We start from the raw sequence: 10,250 nt of genomic DNA on the forward strand, positions 1-10,250 counted from the left end.
TCTATGGAATACTTCTAATAAGATCAACCTCCCTAAACAAGAAGATCTCTTTGACTCTCTTATTTAAATCATGGGATTCTCCAGGCAAGAATACTGGAGGGGGTTGCCATTTCCTACTACAGGAGATCTTCCCAGGGATCGAACCTCTGTCTCTTGGGTCTCCTGTACTGGCAGACTGGTTCTTTACCACTAGAGTTACCTGGGAAGCCCACATAGAATACTTCCAATAAGAACAACCTCCCCGAATGGGAAGATCTCTTTGAATCTCTTATTTAAAACCCAGTTTGTCGGGCACCTATCAAGAGCACACTAGCATTCACTGTCTGTGGTCAGATTTCTCTTTTCTCTTCCAACTATCTTAGTGTCAAACTGACCTCACCAGGGACTTCACTGGTGGCCCACTGGTTAAGAGTTTGCCTTCCAATGCAGAGGGTGCCAGTTCCATCCCTGGTTGGGGATCCCTTATGCCTCATGGCCAAAAAAACAGAACATAAACAATAGAAGCAATATTGTAACAAATTCAATGAAGACTTCAGAAACAAGCTGCATTAAAAAAAAAAAACAAAACTTGACCTAACCAAATATTTCAACATTTTTAGTATACAGACCAGTTAAGCCTAATGTTAACTGTATATAAATATATTGAAGGGACCATTAACAATTCTGGGTCCTGGGGATTCAGTATTTCTAGAGCAAGGCCTAGGATTCTACATTTTATACAAATGTCCTGGGTCATTGTGAAGGGGTTCAAGTGAAACACACTCTCAGAAATGCTGATCAAGAGACATGGAAGAGGAACCCTTGATTTGGCATCAGAAGCCTGGGTTTGAGGCCCAAATCTGCAGCCCTACTACCTGTGTGGTCATGGGCAGTCATCTCCAAGCCTCACTGTCCTCCCTACGGGATTCATAGTATGTCTATTACCTTCCCACCCACCTCATAACATTGAAAGCCAGAAGGTACTCAACATACACTGCACACTGAATTAGCAAGTTCACCATCATTCTATAGGATTCAATAAAGTAATCACAGCAAGTTTTCAACACAGAAAGGGTTTCTGCTGATTATTTAAAAGCAAATAAAACAGGGCTAAACCAATAGTACTGTATGCCTCCATGTCAGCCCACCTGGCAAACTTCCACAGAACATTTGACTCACACTTGTGGACCCAACATGGGTCTAATCATGAGGAAAGCTCAGCCATGTGACTCTGATCACAGTGCACAGGTGAATGTTAAAACACCTCCTCTGCTTGGTACCAGACCTCTGAAAGATGGCCTCTTCACTCTTAAGTTGGCAAATGGCTAGAATAAAACTCTTTGGTTAGTATCTGCATGTTTACAAGAGGAATGTTCTTGCCTATCAAGTGTCCTCATGAATAATAACTAACCATTGCTGAAAAATGAGGATGCAATGGAATATATGCAATTAACATAGTACTTGGCATCTTAAATTCTCTCTCCATTCAGAAGATTCTTTTGGAGCCTGTAGCACTCAGGGCAATTGCTATGAATACTACTCAACTACACTGAGCTGAATAAGCATGAGTCAATCTTTTGAAAACACAGGAAATAGGGTTGACTGTTTCCCAACTTTGTGGCATATTCTGAAGCCTACTTTTTGGAGTAGATCTGATATTGTTTGTTATTTACCTTTTGTGTATAAAATAACGAAACAAATTCTGTCATAACTGAAAGATCTCTGCCTAAAAGACTAGTGATTAAAGATTTCTAATTGGTGGGATTTTTTTTTTTTTAATTTCCTACATGGTGGCTCAGTGGTAAAGAATCCACTTTTATGCAGGAGATGCAGGAGACTTGGGTTTGATCCGTGGGTCAGGAAGATGCCCTGGAGAAAGGAATGGAAAACCACTCCTGTATTCTTGTCTGGAAACTGCATGACAGAGGAGCCTGGTGGGCTACAATCCATAGGGTCTCAAAGAGTCATACACAACTGAAGCTACTTAGCACACACACACATATTAATTTATATTATTCTCTGCACATGTGTTGGATTTTCTTCTGATTTTAAACTTCTCAATTTTAAAAGGGCTTGTTCCTCCACTTGAGTACTCAGAGGGTACCCAACTAATCTCTTTGGCTCATGGGATCTGTAGTTAATGACAGGAGCAAGAGAACTTTGCAAAAATAAGTCCATGCCAAAATGTTTATCTGCTATATTTATTATTGCCTTCCTGTTTAATATTTTGGTTCTGATCTATTTTCCTTGTGTGGGGCTCATGTTAGCAGGAACAAGTGTGACTAATTACAGGACTCACCCAGGCAAACAAGTGAATGAATCAAGACAAGTTGGGTGAACCCATCAAAAGATGGCAGACTATCTAGATTGCTGCAGACTGTTGCCAGGAGAGAATGCAATATTGCAGCCCCAGCATTCCTAGACTTTCCAACGTCTCAAAAGAAGTATGACAAAGTATAGGTATTCAATAAACACTAAGTAAATCAATAAATGCAGAGACTCCAATTTTCATTTGAAATCTCAAAGTTTTAACTGTAAGCAACATGATACAGTCTAAAGAACACAGACTCTGGAGCCAGACTATCTGGGTTCAAAAATCTATCTCTGCTACTTATCAACTGTATGATTGTGGGCAAGTTATATAAAATTTCCATGCTTCACTTTTCTCACTTATAAAATGAGGGGAAATAGTACCTACCTTGTGGGGTTGTTTGAGGACTTAATTTTTTAATGTGTTAAGTTTTCGGACGATACCTGGTATATTTTAAGGGCTACACAAACAAGGAAACACACACTACAACTTCAAAAAGCTTTATCATTTTAATACGTATTATTCTGTTTTTCTCTCAGATACCTGTAGGGTGAAGATGTTACCCTGCAGAGGAGGAGGCTGAGTGTCCCTCAGAATCCTTCTTGGCTGTTCAGGATAACAGCAACACATGTGGATCATGCAAGAACTCTGTGCATGGACACTTAGAAAGAGGCCAGTGGTTTGCCCAATACGTTATTCCATAAAATGGCAGATGTCAGAATCCAGTCCAAGACTTTCGAGGGACAGAATCAGAGATGTGTCGATCAATGTTCACCACAAGCCTGCTTCCTTCATAACTAAGAATGAAATTAAATGAAGAGCTGGTTCAAATCAGTTAATTATCTCAAAACAGCCAATTTGAGAAAACAGGCAAAATCTGTGCACTCAGCAACGTCCACTTATACTCGTCCTCTTTGTGTTAAGGTGCTTTGCAATACTTTAGTTTCTCTCATCTATGACTCCAAGACCTTTCTCCTGGGAACTTTACAAGTATATTACCTTACTACACAGCCTGCGTGTGGCTGGGTTAGAAACATCCTGGCAACATTTTCTTTGATCTTCCTGGTTGTTGTTGGTTTAAGGCAGATCCTGAATGTTATTTAAACAGAGGAGACTATTTGAAATTTCTTGGTAGATGAATTTGATAAAGATAATTAAAAAAAAAACTACTGTCATCTAAAGATAAAAGATCTCATTCATCAGACCTTGAATAACCCAGGACTTCTTCAAAGAAAAAGGTCAATGGAGCCACAGCTGCTTCCTTCACTTGTACAGCGGTAACTTTACACACTCCTTGATAATCTACGTTTGGTAAAGTTGCTCTCTTGCATTACAGGACAGTTTGTTTTTTTTTTTTTTAGGATTCAGCATTTAATTTTTTTGGTCCTGTGTTCAATCTGTTTCCCTCTGAATGAAGAATGTACCTATTGTTTAAAATAACTTCTACTAAATTGGACTTTATCAAAACTAAAAACTCTTATGAACTGCAGGGTAATACCAAAAGGGTGAAAAACAATCCAGAGAATGGGAGGAAAGATAAATATTTGTAAGTCATGTGTGTGTTAAGGATCTAATACTCAAAATACATCAAAAACTCTTACAGTTCAACAACAAAAAGACAAATAGGGAAGCAATTGAAAAGGAAGCAAAGACAATGAACAGATATTTATCCAAAGAAGATATTCCAATGGCCAATAAGCACATGCAAAAATACTGAGCACCATTAGTCATTAGGGAAATGCAAATCAAAATCCCAGTGAGATAACACTTACACTCACTAGGATGGCTATGATTTTTTCAAATGGAAAATAAAATAAATGTTGACAAAGATGTGGAGAAGTTGGAATTCTTAGACATTTTTAATAGGACTGTAAAACTGTATAGCCACTGTGGAAAGCAATATGGTGATTCCTCAGAAAGTTAAACACAGAGTTAGGATATGGCCAGCAAAAATCTGAAAACATAGGTTAAAGGAAGATTCTGAATAGTGTTTAAACAGAAAAGACTATTTGAAATTTCTTGGTAGATGAATTTGATCATGATAATTAAAAAGAAAAAAAAAAAGGCTGAATGGGTTCAAACGAATTTTGTAGTGAATGTTCACAGCAGCATTGTTCATAATAGCCAAATGGTAGAAACAACTCAAGTGCCCACCAGCACAATGTGGTATATCCATAAAATCAGATATTATTCAGCTGTAGAGAGGAATGAGGGACTGACACATGCTACAACGTGGCTGAACTTGGAAACTACTAGGCAAAGTGAATGAAGCCAGGCACAAAGGGCCAAATATTAAATAATTTCAGTTACAAAATGTCCAGAACAGGCAGATCCATAGAGACAGAAGGCAGCTCAGTGACCACCAAGGGTCGGGAGGAGGAGAGAAGGGGAGAGACTGCTTAACGAATACACAGTTTCCTTTTGGGGTGATGAAAATGTTCTAGAGTTAAATAGTGGTGATGCATGGTAGTAAAAAGCCATTATGTTGTATGCTTTAAAAGAATAAAAAATGTTGGATGTTACAGCATCTGAAATTTTACCTCGTTTTAAAAAAAAATACTGGCTTGAGTCTCCAGTACTTAGCAAGAGCTTCTTTTCCCCTACAAAGTTACTTCATATATTGCCCAAACAGTGTTTAAAAGTGAAATACTATATATAGAAGATCAGTGGCTGACAAGTTCTATTTCCTGTATTTCACTGGGCCATTTGTCATTAATGCTTTTGCTCTTGAACGGTATTCTTGGTTCATCAGTTTACCATTAAAACATCAACTTTCCCAATGCTACATTTCCACTTCCAAATGTTTCCTGTCAATAGTTTAACCAATTTAGCCAGCTCCTATTAATGAACATATGTGAGACCTTCTGTCTTCAAAATGACATTAAAATGTTTAATTCAAAATAACAGAATACTGATGACTCTGATAAGAAGAGTGATATGATTTATCATAAGTCAGTAATTTGAGTCTTTCCTTAATTTACACAAGATAAATAGAAAACAATGACATATCTGATAGAAAAAAATAGAATCTGGAGGAAAACTAATCATTCAGTAAGCCTCCCTGAAAAAAAAAAGATATATATTTATTTTATAAATCTATATATATAATAATACATTTATTTGCTCCCCAAAAGAAATCTTTTTAACTATCAAAATGTTAACAATAAAACAGAGATTATACAAATGGGTCAGTAGAATCTATTATATGCTCCAAACTTAATTTTTCTGAGCTGCAAACTTTCAGATCAACTACCTGACCTGAAACAAGGGGAAATGTGGAAAGAATTTTGAATTTAGGAAAAAAAAAATCTCCTTTGACTCAATACTTGTGAAGCAGTTGTTGGTAGATGCCCTTAGATCAGAGAATATAGCTGTAAACAAGCATGACAAAGTTGCATGGAAAGTTCTGCAAATAAATCTAGCTGTCAATGAATTTCAAAGATATAATTTCCTGAAATCATGTTAAATACCTGAGCCATGACTTCTTAAATCTCGAAGAAAATGTCTACATAAAAAGCCATGTTTGTCATTTGCAACATGTCTATTTAAATGTTAACATGACTGGGTTTATTTCAAACAGGCAGAAGAAAAAAGAAAAGCAAGTATTTGGATAATTTGGGTTTTAAAAAAGCCCCTCACTTTCATCTTCAGGTAAGTATCCCTTTCAGGTGAAAGCAAAGGCGGTTTTAGCCAGAATTGCCTGGAGAAATGCAGAAGGAATAATCCTGTCTCGTAGAAGCTAAACATATCTGGTTCGTGGATGTTATTGTAAGGAAATTTGAGAAATAACAGAAACTGAAACCAACTGTTGAAGGTGAACAAGAACTTGGTGAAAAGAAAGGCTTATATTTCATGTCAAAATCAAGTCAGATGGAAGAGTGCACAGAAGACTTTACAGGTCAAATTCTGAAAATCCTTGACCAGAATATACATATGAACATGTGGCCACAACAGTCACAGAAGTGGAGAATCCTATTCCTTCACTTAAGAGAGAAAAAGGAAGTTAAACTGGTGAAACCGAAGAGGAAAGCAAGGAGTTAAAGGAACTTTCTTGCCAGTCACTTGGATCTTCTCTGGATTCTCCTTAAGCCCTCTTTCCACTGACATTTCAGACCTCAGTTTTGTGCTCAGAGACGTGCAAATTTATAATCGACTGAAACCTTGAAAGGACACAACTCAGCTCTTCTTAGTGTTCACTTCTTCCTGAGAGAAGTCTCTATAAAGAACACATAAGCTAGGAATTGCTAACATAGCTTAGGAATGGCTGGAGTCCTGGGATAACTGACCCAGGAAAGACTGGAGATGAGCATAGGGAGAGGAATTGCTCCAGTTTTCAGGAAAAGTGACCACTGCTTACAACCTTCCACACATACCCAGCAGAGTCACAGGTCTACCTGGGGAAAGGGGTGGGGTGGTGGTGGGGGCTGCTGAAGTTCCTCCTAACCTCCAGTTTTAGGCCCCAGATGACCCAGTAGAGCAGCTCAGGGCACCATGAAGAGGACTGTCAGGTGTTATGCTCTGATTTTCCATAAAACTGTTACCACCGTTTACAACCATGATCTAAGGTCATCCAAAAGGGCAAAGCCTGTTTGCAGGCAGGCATGGGTGGCCTTCTCTGCCACCCCTCTCCCCCACAGTTTCTCTCTCATCACTTGTAGATCACTGATCTGAAGAATTTCTAAGAGGAAACTCCCCAGTCCTCTCTCTTTCCAGGGTTCCTTGAAATCATGAGCTGTTTGGAGAGAGAGAAATTTCTTCCTCCATGCAACTAAGCTCATTTGCACACTAACAGGCCTCCCCGTTCTCTGACCTCACCTCCTTCCATACACACCAAGTTCTCTTCTTTTGTCTGGATGTCGGAAGGTCATTCTCACTCAACCGAGGAAGAGAACTTGGGTCTTTCCTATCTAGAATTTCCACCTGAGGGTAAATCCCCAGGAGTCTGGAGGCCCCGAAACAGAAGCAGAGTGCGGAATGTCAGGGATGGAAAAGAATCTGCAGCCAGAAGGGAGAACTAGAAAGATCTGGGGGAATCGCAGCGCAGAGAACTGAGGCAGAGCTCAGGACAAGTTTATTTTACTTCGTTGAGCTCCCCGAAGCTCCCAAGTTCTAGGATTCCTTCAGAGAGACGGGGGCGAGGTGGGGTGAGGAGCCCAGCTAATTCTCAAAATTCCTAAAGGCGAAATTATCTGGGCAAGCATTCCTCTCCCACCAGAGCGCTGCACTTTGCGCGCGCCTGCGGGGGACTCAGATACTGTGCCAAAGTAGACTCGCTGAGAGGGCGCGCTGGGCCTTCTCCATCTTTGACCAGTTCCTGAGCAAAGCGTGTCGTGTCGTCCAGCGCTGGGGACAGGGAATTCCCATGTGGTTAAGGGTTGAGCGCTGAGGAAGCTGAGAAGCGTGTCAGATAAAGCACGGGCTGACGCGCCTCCACTAGACGGCCAAGGTCAGAGAACTTGGAGTGGGGTCTGGAGGTGGATGCTCTTGGGCTAAAGCCAAGGCTCTTGAAACATCGCGCTCTTTTCCAAGGAGATAAGGAGGGATACAGCTAGCTAGAGACCACACCTTCCCTTTTATCTCGTCTTTTCTTTCATTTCCTTTTAATTTCCATCTTTCTTACTTTTGATCGTTTTTCTTCCTTTTATAAGAAAAGCTTCCCCGAACCTGTGCCAGGGGAGCTGAGTGGCACTTACTGTCGGCTAATGGGGCGGAGGAAGAGAGGAGACACCGCACCCTCAGCCCCCGAATTCCGACATTTACAGGTCCCCGCCGCTTAGTGTCCGGCTGTAAAGTTGTAATAAATTTGCCATCTACCCATAACCCCACATGCAGCCCAGAGATAGCAGAAGATAAGTGCCTCTGAATTTAACTTGGCGGTCGAGTTTCTGAAAGCTCTTTTGGGCAAGCCGGGGTGAGAATCCGGGTAGCTCCGGGCCAGTTGGGGGTGGCCCCCGTCCCGTCTGAACCAGATCGTCCTTGCGGAGTGAGCCCAGGAGTGAAGCAGGGACCGACTGGAGCCGGAAACAGGCCTCAGACCCCGTTTCTGTGCCGGGAACCCTGAGTGCACATACTTTGGAAAGTCGGGTTCCCCCTGTGGCACTGCCATAGACCGGGGCTGGGTCTTCGCTCCCTACCACTTTTGTCCACAGACAGACTGAGCGCCCTGAGGGAGCGGCCACAGGGGGATTCAGGGACATCCACCGTGAGAGGAGAAATCGGTGATGGGGCAGAAATTCATCAGCGGGGGCCAGAGCCCTGAGCGCGCCACAGGCGAGGCCGCAGTTCTTCGCTTGCTGATTCTTAACCTCTCCCCACCTCCGCGCTGGAGCTCAGATCTCCAGCCAAACGGATCCGAGCCCCGGGTTATTTTCAGTCATAACCTTCTCCACCCCCCCAAATGCCGCGCCTGGGCTCTGAGGGGGAAAGGGTGGTTTGAACTGCCCTGCGCGAGTCTCATGGCCGCCGCCGCGCGCCTGCGGCAGAGCCGGCCTGGTCGCGGCCCCGAGGGCACAGCCCTTCCCCGAACCACGCGCGCGTCTGGCGCTCCACTCGCCCGGGGCTCGGGGCACCTCTCCAACCTGCCCCGCTCCCTGCTCCCCGCCCCCATCGACTTCTAGGTTCTAAAGCACAGAAGCATCGTCTAAGGCGTTAGCAGGTAGAAAGAGGAGACAAGGTCAAGGCCCGCGGACCTCCGCGATCCCCAAGCTTGCGCCCTTGCTGTCTCCGCAAGCGAGTCTTGTCCACAGCCGAGGAAGGGAAGGGTGTCGCAGACCCCAATTCTATCTTAAATTTGGGATTTGACGCTGTTTCCCGACTACCCTCCGCCAGCGCTCACATTCTTCCCTCCTTTCCGCCCGGCGCGGTTCCTAGATTTTAAGACATCTTGTCCTTCCCCCCCACAGCCCCCATCGCAGAGGGATGGTTCCCAACCGAGAAGCTTCACGAACACTGCATTCCCATCCTGCGGTCGGTCGGTGCCAAGACAAGAGGAAAGGTCTCGCGATCAACGCGCCTCGCCCACCCCCTACCCCCCGCCCCTTGTCCCTGCTACCGGGCGCGCTCCCGTACGCGCCTCCCTCCCCCAGACCCACAGAGTTTTCTTCGGTAGGAAACACACGCGCCCAACCCACCCCGCCTCCCACGTAAAGGCCAGTCGCCTCTGTTTTTTTGTGTGTGCCCAAACTCAGCTGGAAGTTGAAAGTAGGGGAGTCAGAGAAGCGCGGAAATAAAAGAGTGAGAAGCGAGAAATCAAAGGCAGGGGGAGGAGGAAGAAGGAAGCAGCCGGAGGTCGCACCGGCAGAGGCGGAGGCCAGCCCCCCGGGGGCTCCGGCGCGGCGGCCCCCGCGGCCGCGCCGCCCCAGCGGCCGCCTGCCAGCCCGCGCGCGCGGAGCCGGGTCAGGCGCGGACTCACATGGTGGGAGTGCAGAGCCGCTCTCTCAACTACTACGCGTGGGTGGTTTCGGGGCTGCTCCCCGCGTCCTGCTCCGGGGCTGCCCGCGGTGTGAGGGCAGAAACAAAACCAAACCGATCACGGGACGCGGTCGAGACGGGCCGCCCGGCGCCGCGAGGACCTCTCTCACTTTGCAAAGGAAGCGGGCGCGGGGATTCGGGCTGCCGGGTGTAGCCTATAAATAGCGAACTTTTAGACGGAATCAACTGACAAATGAGAGAAGCGCGGAAATTTGCGCCGGATTCCCCTTCCCCGGGATGACCCTCCCTCCCTACCAATCCCTCCCCCAACACAGCCACTCTGCTGGCAGGATTTGGGAGGGGGACAGATGGGGGTGGGGTGGAATGTAGTTTTACTCCGATTTCCAGTAGTTTTGTTATTTTTGCCAGGAGGGGTGTACTCCGCCTCTTTGCCTCCCCCCGCACCCTAGCGAGGCACTAGAGGCACCAACTGGGAAGGGCAAAGGCCCTAAGAGCAAGGATCCTAGGAGTTGGCTGGAGAAGGGGGAAG

General features: G+C 44.7%; 1 protein-coding gene across 1 annotated transcript in view; it reads right to left on the bottom strand.

Annotated features, from left to right (window-relative positions):
* Positions 1-9,969, bottom strand: part of ESRRG (estrogen related receptor gamma) — a 696,017-nt gene extending 686,048 nt beyond the window's left edge. Inside the window, exon 1 of the mRNA XM_010813097.4 lies at positions 9,702-9,969. The gene's annotated coding sequence lies outside the window, so the exon portion shown is untranslated. The remainder of the gene's footprint in view (positions 1-9,701) is intronic.
* Between the last annotated feature and the right edge of the window lie 281 nt (positions 9,970-10,250).

Source organism: Bos taurus, chromosome 16, assembly GCF_002263795.3.
Source record: "Bos taurus isolate L1 Dominette 01449 registration number 42190680 breed Hereford chromosome 16, ARS-UCD2.0, whole genome shotgun sequence".
NCBI lineage: Eukaryota > Metazoa > Chordata > Mammalia > Artiodactyla > Bovidae > Bos > Bos taurus.